We start from the raw sequence: 10,732 nt of genomic DNA, 5'->3' as shown, positions 1-10,732 counted from the left end.
TCAGATGATTTAAAGAATAAAAGAAATATACTAAAGGAAGCCAGAAGTAAGTTTTCATTTGTTTAAATTCTAAAATTCAGTCCTATATAATTCTTAAGTTATGTAGTTTATGGTTTCCTAATCTCTCTTTGATATTGAATGTTAAATATTTATATTTTTATATATCTCAATGTATGTTTAAGCTAATTTAATGTAATATATTCTGAATTGTATTTGATAGAAACACTGTAACTTAAAGTGTTATTTAACCTGTAAATATTTCAACTAAAAAAACTTAAAATGACTTAGGCAATGAAAACTTTTTTAAAAAGTATATAACTGAATTCCAAAGGGAGATCACCTCTAAAACTATTAATTCAACAAACTCAGTGAATTAATAAAAAATACTATTTTGCCCATCTGTCTTCCTATATATTTTTATTGACTTTTTCTTCAGGTTGAAATGTCTCATGAGCAGATAATAACTTTATGATATCACAAATCATACCCAAAGAGAAAAGTCGAAGGTTTTGTTGTTATTGTTATTTTTTAAACACAACTTCTTTTCAGGAGTGCATGACAAAATTATTGTCCCAATTTCTTGACCAAAATTAATCATGGAAATATCAATCATGAGTTAATGAATTTATTATATGTTCGTTAAACTTAGCAAATTTTCCAAACAGACATCAACACAGAATTACTTTCCTCAATTTTATATTTGTGGAAATAATTAAGGTTCTTTTGGTAATAAAAAATGTGATGAGTATAGTGCTTGCCTTGAAATATGTCAAAGACAAACATTCTGCAAACTGTAAATGCAGTATTGGGCCAGGGGTTCCTGGAGACCACTGCGTCCCTGGTGATTCACTATAGGGACTAAGAGGTTGCAGAAGCTGCTGTGCTCGTAAGTGGAGTCGGCTACAGTGAAGAAATAGGTGAAAGTCAGTAAAAGAAAAAGACACTTGGAGACAAGTCGAAATGAAGCCAGGTGTAGGCTGTCAAGTGTCCCCTCCAAGTGGAGTTTTCTGGGGCTGCCTTTAAATTCTCTCAACAGTGATGTGTACAGTATGTGCATTAAACTGTGATGTTGCCATACAGGGGAAGCTCCCCTGACCCTAGTTGTCCAACATGCTTACTGAGATCAGGCCAAGACTCAGGCAGCATCCCCATGATTGACCTTAGCTGCAAACCGAATCCAGCAAACAGCTTTCACCCAAGAGCCCAACAAGCATCTGCTGTAAGTCACACAGTTAGCTTAGCTGTTCTGGTTCAGCTGGCAGAGAGTGGTCCAAGATTTCAGGCATACAGAAAACATTCTTAGGAAGAATTTTCTGGGGAGCAGACATTATTTCCCAGGCCAATGTTTATTCCTCCCAACAGGCCTTTCTTTTATATCTACAAGAACAATTCACCCCAGCCTTTGTATCTCTTTCTTGCCCTTCCTAAATAGTATTTAAGACATTAAACTTTTTTATTGAAATAAAAGAATTGTATGTAGCTCAATTAATTTTAACAAAATGAAAAATGTGTGTAATTCACAACCATACTACTTTTTTGGTTATTGTCTGCCTCATCCATATCAAGTAACTATTATCCTAATTACTACTTCTATAGATTTTACCTACTTTGAAATTTCATAATGGAATAAAAACAATCCACATTCATTTGGGGTTAACTTATTTTTCTCAATAGTTTGCTTTTATCCCAAGATTAATTCTAAGTACTGAATAATATTGCATTGTATGTATATATGCTACTGTACATTTATCTATTTTAGTTTTGGTGAATAACTACAAATCTTTCATTTTGAAATATTATGACATATTATTTAATAAACAATGTTACCTATTTATAAACGTATTTTTTCTAATTCTCTCTGGCTATATTGCTGGGATTAGTGCATCATGGGGTATGCATACAGTGTAAAGAATGGAGTAATCTATTTTTAAAATTATTTCAGTAATTTAGAGTCAGCCATAAGTGAGAGCTCCATTTGTAAGGTCCCTTTGGATTAATTGTCTTTTTCTTATTGCCTTGTATAGGATAGTGTTAGGGTCCGAATGAGATATTTTTTATGCACACTCAGATTTTTCTGAGGAAATTTTATGAAAACTTTGTATCTGGGCTAAAAGAAGTATCTCTGAAAATTAACTCTGAGAATTAGGTGTAGTAGAGACATCCCAGTGGGTGTAAAGCTGGAGGCTGTAGTCTTATCATTCCTTGGAGACACACATTTTCCTCTCAAGGGTGAGAGTTAAAATTTTAGATTCTTTTTTTTTTTTTTTTTTTTTTTTTGGCACCGGGGATTGAACTCGGGTCCTTGCGCTTGCGCAGCAGGCGGCGAAACCACTGAGCTAAATCGCCGGCCAAAATTTTAGATTCTTAATATTAGCTTATTGGGAGATACTCTTAGAACCAATCAGGGCAGCTAGTTCATTTTTCCACATACATGTCTAAATTATTTTTTTCCAGTGTCCTTTGGCCAAATAGATCCTTTTCAGCATACAGCATTTGCATTTTTTGATGTTGTGCGTCTAGGGATAAGAATTGGGTCAAAGAAGAGCCAGGTTAAGGGCAGCAGTTTCCACTCTCCACGTTTTTAAGGTGCTGAACACTTCAGAACAAGTCATATCACACAACATTCCCTCTCCCTGCATGTATGTGCTAAGAAAACAGGAAAATCTACAGGGTGAGTAATAGAAATGACATTAACTCAGCTTAGTTTTACATGGAAATGACTTTAAATTGAACACATTGGCTTTAATAAACTCAAACTAATGGTGGCATGATTCAACATCTCCTAAACCTGGGTCCTAAAACTGCTAGAGGCTGAGCCAGCATTGCTGGCTAGGAAGAGAGTGACTAAACCAAGTTAGAATTGAGAGAGGCAGTGATATATATCACTGTTAAGTAGAACTCTTACATAGTAAATTTTGTATAAATCATATGATTTTGAGAAGGACTCACACGAATGAGAAATTTTAAAAATTTAAAGTTAATGGATCTTCCAGTACATCTATTCTAGAAAACTGGAAATAATAATATATTCCATTATATAACCACAGTAAATTTAGTAAATTTATTTCAATAGCATTTCCTAGCAATATACACTAACACTGTTTCCAGTACTATTTACCATCACATACAATGCTATGGCTGACATACTTATATCTTAAATGAATATATGCTTGTGTATATACCAGTCCTAGTACATTATATATTTTATTTGTACATTATATATTTTATTTGTACATTATATATTTTATTTGTATACACCCAGAAGTAGAAATTCTATGATATAATCCAGAAACATAATAAACTTTGCAAGATAGTGACAAACAACAGTGTTCAACATTATGGTTCCCTTACAAACATGGCTTCCATTCACCAATTTCTTCCAAGCTTGTGCTCTCTAGTATTACGAATTATTTTAAATGTTAGATTTTTTTTCTGATACATATTTTTACTTTAATCTGTCTATACAGATGCTTGCTTCCCTGAAAGGTCTTTGCAAATATAAAGGCAAGCAAATGTAATGTTTGTATTAGATTGTCCCAAACAGTTCTTACTGAAGAAAACATAACAAAATGGAAACAAGTTGCTTGATCTTTTTCTTAATGGTTATGGATATTGATTACATTGATTACATGTGTAAGTTGAGCAGATTGAAGATGAGAACAAAAATATTTTATTCTGTCAGAGAAATGGTGGCATTGAAAACATAATTTTTCCTTAATAAAAAAAGTAATGGCATATACATTTTGTGTTAAGGAAATCATTTTCGGTATTTCTGGAATCAACATGATCAGTTAATTGTGAATATTTTACTCATTTCTAGACGTAGATCATTTTACAAATTAATCATGTTTCCATAAATACATCAGTGTGTGTTTAACTAACAAATATAACAAAAATAGTACTTTCAAATGTGTATGTTTCAAGTGTTTGATGTAATGTAAATTTCTTTCTCTCAACCCTTTTATTTGTCTGCAAGTGTGAATTGACTTATTTGATACTTTATTTTTCCCAATACATAGCTATAAAAATTTTGGAAGAAGCAACAAGGAAAGCAATGACATTTCTTATTTATAAATTTGTAAAATTATGAAGTTGATTAAAATATGAATTAGTTATTTTTAAAATTTTAATGTAATTTTATTTCTTGAGTATTTTATAATCATTTGTTAATGCAATTAAATTTTTAAAATTTTGACACTTTTGGAATAACTGCTGGAAACAAAGTTTACAAAGCAAGAATTCAAATAATCCAAAAGTAACAGTTCTTAAAGTTACTGAACTTCCAAAAGTTATTGATGAAATATTCAGAAGAATTTTGATAGTTATACATTATTTAAATTATACTAAATTTTCTAAAATAGTGATAGATATTACTGAGGAAAAATAGATAATGTTAATGTTAAGAAAAAAGAAACTGAATAGATCATAAGGTTTTAATATTCAAAAGGCAATCTCGTCCTTTTCACTGAAACAAGAGCCTTCCCTCTGCAATAAAATCAATTATGCTCACATAATAAATATATATCCCAAAAGTATGTGGCAAAAAATGCATGTGATCTCCCTTCTTTACATTTGACAAATTTCACCTAGGTAATAAAATATTTCAATTGTAGATTATAAATACTATACCCAACTTATTAAGTTGTCATATGTAGAGAGTGGATAATGAGATCTTGTAAGGTGTCAAAATAATTTTTGTATTCCTTTGTTTTGTTTTGTTTTTGAGACAAGATTTCCCTATGTAGTTCAGATCAGGCTGCCCTGGATCTCACTATGGAGCCCAGGCTGGTCTTAAACTCATGGTGATCCTCCTGCTTCAGCCTTCCAAGTGCTGAGATTACAGATGTGTGCCAGAATTCCTGGCTGTACTCCTAAAATTAATTCATTATAAGGATTGCTTTATATTGTATCCAGATCCATTCTGTAAACAATGTTAGAAAAAATCAGGGTTTTTGCTTTTTAAAAGCACACTATAATTGGACACACAGTAAAGAGTTAAATAAAAGTCTGCAGAATGGAGCATGTTCAGACATATGCATGTGTAAACACACACACACACACACAATCCCAGCAAGAACTGAAATTTATAAAAAATGGATTTTACTAATAATGCATTCACCATTCATTAAAATAAAAAATACAATAAATACATTTAACAAAGTAAATATGTGACTTTTTAATGCATAAATCTCTGTGTACCCATTTTTGTTATAAAAGTGACAATGAATTGGATTCATGCTCTTAAATACACGGAGTTGTCTGAAATGGCAAAGAAAATAATATCTGATTTCAAAAGAGAAATAGTGGTGGTCATTTTAAAAGCTGGCCTTTGAGAGATCATTTAGAAAACAATAAATTTAATCAAAATTGTTTTAAGAAATAGAAATCTTAAAAAATTAAACAGTGACATATTTCAAGCCCTAAAGGAAAACAGCCTTCAACCCAGATTGATATACCCTGCAAAACTGTCTTTCAAACTTGATGGAGAAATAAGATACTTTCATGACAAAGAGAACCTTAGAAACTTCATGAACACCAAACCAGCACTCCAAAAAAATTTTAGACAATATCCTAGGAAAGACAGTGAGGATCACAACCCCAGGTAGACCAACAGAATGAATCAGTTGGGATTGACAAATTAAACCCAAAGAGGGAGAATCCAACAAAAAGAAAAAGTCATGACAAGGCTTTTAAAACTTTTAACTTCATCTCCCTAATGAGTGTATAATTCAATCTTGTTATTGTACTGATTAGTATGTTTCTGATTCTAGTGTTGCACACCTTTCCTTGTGCTGTACTGGCTATTTATCATGTTCTTGTGTCTACTTTTTAATTTGGTTGTCTATTAATGAGCTGTAAGAGTTCTTTATATATTCTGGTCATAGGTTTTATGCATTATAAATATGGTCTGTTTAAGGATTACTTTTCATTTTAATGATGCCATTTAAAGTTCTAAATTTTGATGGAACCTCACTTACCAATTTTTTTCTTTTATACATCATGTTTTTTGTATCCTAGGAAGTTCTTGCCTCCCCTGAATTCATAAACATTTTCTCTTATAATTTCTTCTTAAAGTTTTATAGTTTTAGTCTTTTATATTTAGGTTCATAGATCCTTTCACGTTATTTTTTTGTATGGAAGTAAAAGTTGAGGTTAATTTTTTTATATATGGATACCACGTGTTCTAGAGCCACTTGCTGAAAACACTATCTTTTCCTCTGCTCTTGAATTGAGTTCATATGCTACAAAATGTTAATATTAAATGATCTTTCAAAACTCAGTGGATCATATATGTGTGGTTCTATTTCTAGATTCTCTGTTTTATTCCAATGATCTGTATGCCTGTCCTCATACCAACACTGCCTTGATTACTGTAGATTTAGAGGAAGTCTTAAAATTAGGTACCAAACGTCTTCCAAGAATGTTTTCTTTTCTTTTTTTTTCACTTTTCTAGGTCTACATAACTTTTAAATTTCAATATTCAATTCTTCATTTATAGAAAGTATACAAAGACCTGAATTTTTATATATACCTTGTGTTTTCTAATCCTGCTAAATTCAAATACAAGTTCTAGGGGCTCCTAGAGATTTCTTAGTATTTTCTCTGTAGATGATCATTTCATCTACATATAAAGATTTTGCTTCTACCTTGCCAATCCTACCCTAATTGTGTCATTTTATTGCCAGACTATTTTGGTTTAGGACTACATTTCAAAGTTTAATGGACAAATGAAGAGTAGGCATATCTGCCCTTGTTCCCCACCTTGGGGAGAAAGCATTGTATCTTCTCCATTCATAAAAGGCATTTTTGCTGGAAGTATGGAGTACATGTCTTTGATCTGTTGAGAAAGTTCTGTTCTACTTCTAGTCTCCTGATAGCTTTTACCATGAACTGCTGTGGAATTCAGTCCAATATTCTTTCTCCAACTAGTGACAGGATCATATGGCTTTTTCCTTTCCTCTGTTAAAATGATAACTTTTGGGGGTGGATCTTCCAATGCTGAACCAACACTCCCATCCCTATAATAAAACCACTTTCTACATCCTGCCAGATCTGATTTCTAATAGTTTGTTTTGTTAAACAAATTTTTTTCTATGTTCATACTTTTTTTCTTCTATTATCTTTATCCAGTTTTAGGGTTAGTACAATGTTGATTTACTAAAATGAGGGGAGAAGTATTCTTTCTTTTTTCTGCTTTAGATGTTTGATATAATTTATCTGTTAAAATGTATATGAGCCTGTTGTTGTCATATACGTAGGTTTTCAAGCTAGGAATATACCTTCTTTAATAGATGCTATTCAAATTTTATATTTCCTCCAGAGTTAGTTTCATTAATTTGTCTTCCAAGATACTTATTAGAAGTTGTCAAATTTATTTCAAAAAAGATTTTTGTAATATTCTTTCTATATCCTTTTATATTCTATAAAATCTGTGGTAATGTTTCCTAAATCTTGATATTGTCATTTTTAAAATGTATAATTGATATTGTGTATTAGGAAGTAAAGGTCTAAAGGAGCAGGGGAAGTGGGATAGGGGAGAGGAAAGAAGGGAAAAGAAAAAAATATGAGAAAAGAAAAAAAAAATGTAAAGTAATAATTAAATGTTTCCAAAGTGGTAACTTTTTTCAGGTTAAGAAATTTTTTGTACTTATTTTACTGAGTTGTATTAATAACATGTATTAAAGTGAAATTTATGTATTGGGATGATTATATTTATCTATTCCTATATTTCTTTTATCTGATAAATTTGATAATGCTACTAATATTTAAACAGTTTTTGCAATCTTAAAAAATATTCAACTGGGTCATGATATGCACAGGGTTTAGTAATCCTAGTCCAAAATATGTACCTTGGCATTAGTATTTTGAACTAAAAAAAATTTGAGAAACTTCAGATGCAAGAAACACTCTTTGAACTTTTCCTAAAGAAGGTTGTAAATGTGGGAGGTAATCTCCCTCTGCCCAGAGGAAAAGAACAACTTTTTCTCTGATAAATAAAACCTAACGTGTACGTGTATCTATCTATGTATGTATCTATGTATCTATCTGTCTATTTATCTATCTATCTATCTATCTATCTATCTATCTATCTATCTATCAGTCCATGGATGAGAAGGGACCACATGACTGAATGGATTCCAATTCATTACCCTTAGCACATAATCCCTTAGTACAAGTATATTTTCAGCTCTTTCAAAACCCTACAAAATGCTCAACTTAATCATTTCCTTATGAAGGTCATGTGTCATGCAAAATTTGCATGAAACATTTTTTTATGATTTTTTTCTTGTTAATCTGTTTCTTATTACAGAGGTGTCCATTAAGAATTTTAAATGATAAATAAAATATATTTCCTCTTTTTAAACATTTGTTTATCATTAGGTTAAGATTTCCTATTTGCATTCATGGGTGAGACTGCAATTTTCTTTCTGGGAGATTTTGTTTTACTAGTCAAGTATTATAAATGTTCTAACTGCTTATTCTTTCTCTGAACAAGTTTGAAAGTATTTTGAATGTCTTTTCTTTGAATCTTGTCTTTCTACATTTGTATTTTTAAAGAGACATATGAATTACTTCAATATTTATAATTATTATAAGAACAATCAACCCTAGTTCCCTCTTGGAGATGTTGGTTTTATTAATTTCCTTTCTTATAAATTTATTTTATTTTTCTAGATTTTAAAAATACACACTAGAAAAAACTTGATATTGATATGTATTCTTTTCTACTGCAGCTTTGTCTTTGTGTTTTTCCTTTTCCTCCCTCCTCTCTTTGCCTTTCTCCCTCTCTTACATTTTTCTCTGTATTTCTTTTCATTTTCCTTTTTCTTCCTTCCTCCTGTTACCTTTCTTCATCATCTACTTCTTCTTTCCTTTTTCCTTGACCTAGTGTCAAGGTTTATAAAGGTGAAAGATTTATATGTTCTGAAGAGAAACCAGAGTATAGGGTCCAGGTTAAGCAGCAAGCAGTAGCAATATTTACCTACATTTTGTGTGTGTGTGTGTGTGTGTGTGTGTGCGCATGCGTTGTATAGTGTGTGTTTAGGCACATGTACTAAGTATATCACCTTCATATAGGACATTCAAGTTTAAGCAGATACTTTCTCAGCAAAGCCCATTAACATGGCTGGGTTGTCTAGTTTTGTTTATTAGGTAGGCCTCTATTTTTTGAAGATTCCCCTTTAATTTATTTACTTAGAAAAATACTGTTTATATTATATAGTAATGTGTGTGTTTTCTAGTGGAGAGAATTCTTTGAATTTAATTGCAATATTATGCTGTTAAAGAGGTAAATATGGGCTTCTTCAATCTTCTTAGATATTTTAGTTTTTTAAAAAAAACACTGCATTATTACTCATGTACATAAAACACTGAACCTAGAACCTTGCACTGAGTTACAGCACTACCCTTGTTATTTTTAAATTTTGTTACAGAGTATTTTGAAGTTACTCAGGCTGGTCTTGAATGTAATTGTCCTGTTTTAGCCTTGCAAGTTTCTATAATTATAACTACACCACTACAGATAAACATAGAGTCTACTTGTTCCAAGGTCTCTACTTCTGGTCACTAATAATTTTAAGTTTCTCCCCAACTTGGCTAATGCTTTTTTTTTTAATTGTTAGTGAAAAGTTGCATATTTTTATTGTGTTCACATGATATATTCAAATATGTATACATATTAGAATGGTTAAACAGAGATAATTCATTCTTGTACGTTGTGGCATATTTTTATGTTGAAAATGCTTAAAATATATTCTCTGCATTTTTCAAAACTATAACGTACTGTTATAAAGTATATTCACCATTTTGTACAATAGTTGTCTTGAATTAATTTCTCCTGTCTGACTGAAACATTTTAGTCTTTCCCCAACATCTTCCCAATTCTTCCCTCCCTACCACCCCAAACTCTGGTAGTCATAATTATATACTGCTTTACATTTAAATTTTTCATATCGACATATAGGTGAGATCATACGATATTTGTCCTTTTTTTTCCTGGCTTATTTCACTTAATATACTATCTTTCAAGTTCATCCATATTGTTGCAAATGGCAAGATTTTTCTCTAAAGCTAAATAATTCCCTTTTTCTTCTACAGGTGAATAATACCCACTGTGTATGCATGCCATATTTGTTCTATCCATTTACCTATTAATGGTAACTTAGTCCAATTCTCATCTAAGCTATTGTAAATACTGCTGCAATGAACATCATAGACGTTAAATTGAAGTAAGTAAATTATTCTGAAAGTGAATCTATTTTATAGAGCCAAATTTCTTTTTTAAATTATTTTATTGGTACATTTTAGGCATATAATACATTTACATTTATCATTGGGTGCTTTTAGCTGTACATGATGTATCTTGGTTTTTATTTTTTTCCATTACCTGTTCACCCTTCACCCCCTCCACACTTCCATATTTATGTAGATTTCGTTTCCATTTTTTCTTTTCTCATAATTTTTCCTTTCCGTTCTTTCCTTTCCCCTTCCCTTCCCACCACCCCTACCCATTTGGACCTTTTCCTATTTCAAATTATCAATTATTCATTTTAATCCTTATTTACACTTTCAGTTTCTCACACTAGAGAAACTATTCAGTATTTTACAAAAGTGTGTCCTATTTATTTCACTTAAGAGTATGTCCTCAATATGCATCCATTTAGCTATAAATGTCTCTAGTTTCTCATTCTTCATGGCTGAGTAGTCTCCATTTTATAAAAAAAAACCCAAA

This window comes from Heterocephalus glaber, unplaced genomic scaffold, assembly GCF_053883595.1.
Source record: "Heterocephalus glaber isolate CG9 unplaced genomic scaffold, H.glaber_assembly_v1.0 deba00001586, whole genome shotgun sequence".
Lineage (NCBI taxonomy): Eukaryota > Metazoa > Chordata > Mammalia > Rodentia > Bathyergidae > Heterocephalus > Heterocephalus glaber.
This window is presented reverse-complemented; position numbering follows the sequence as displayed.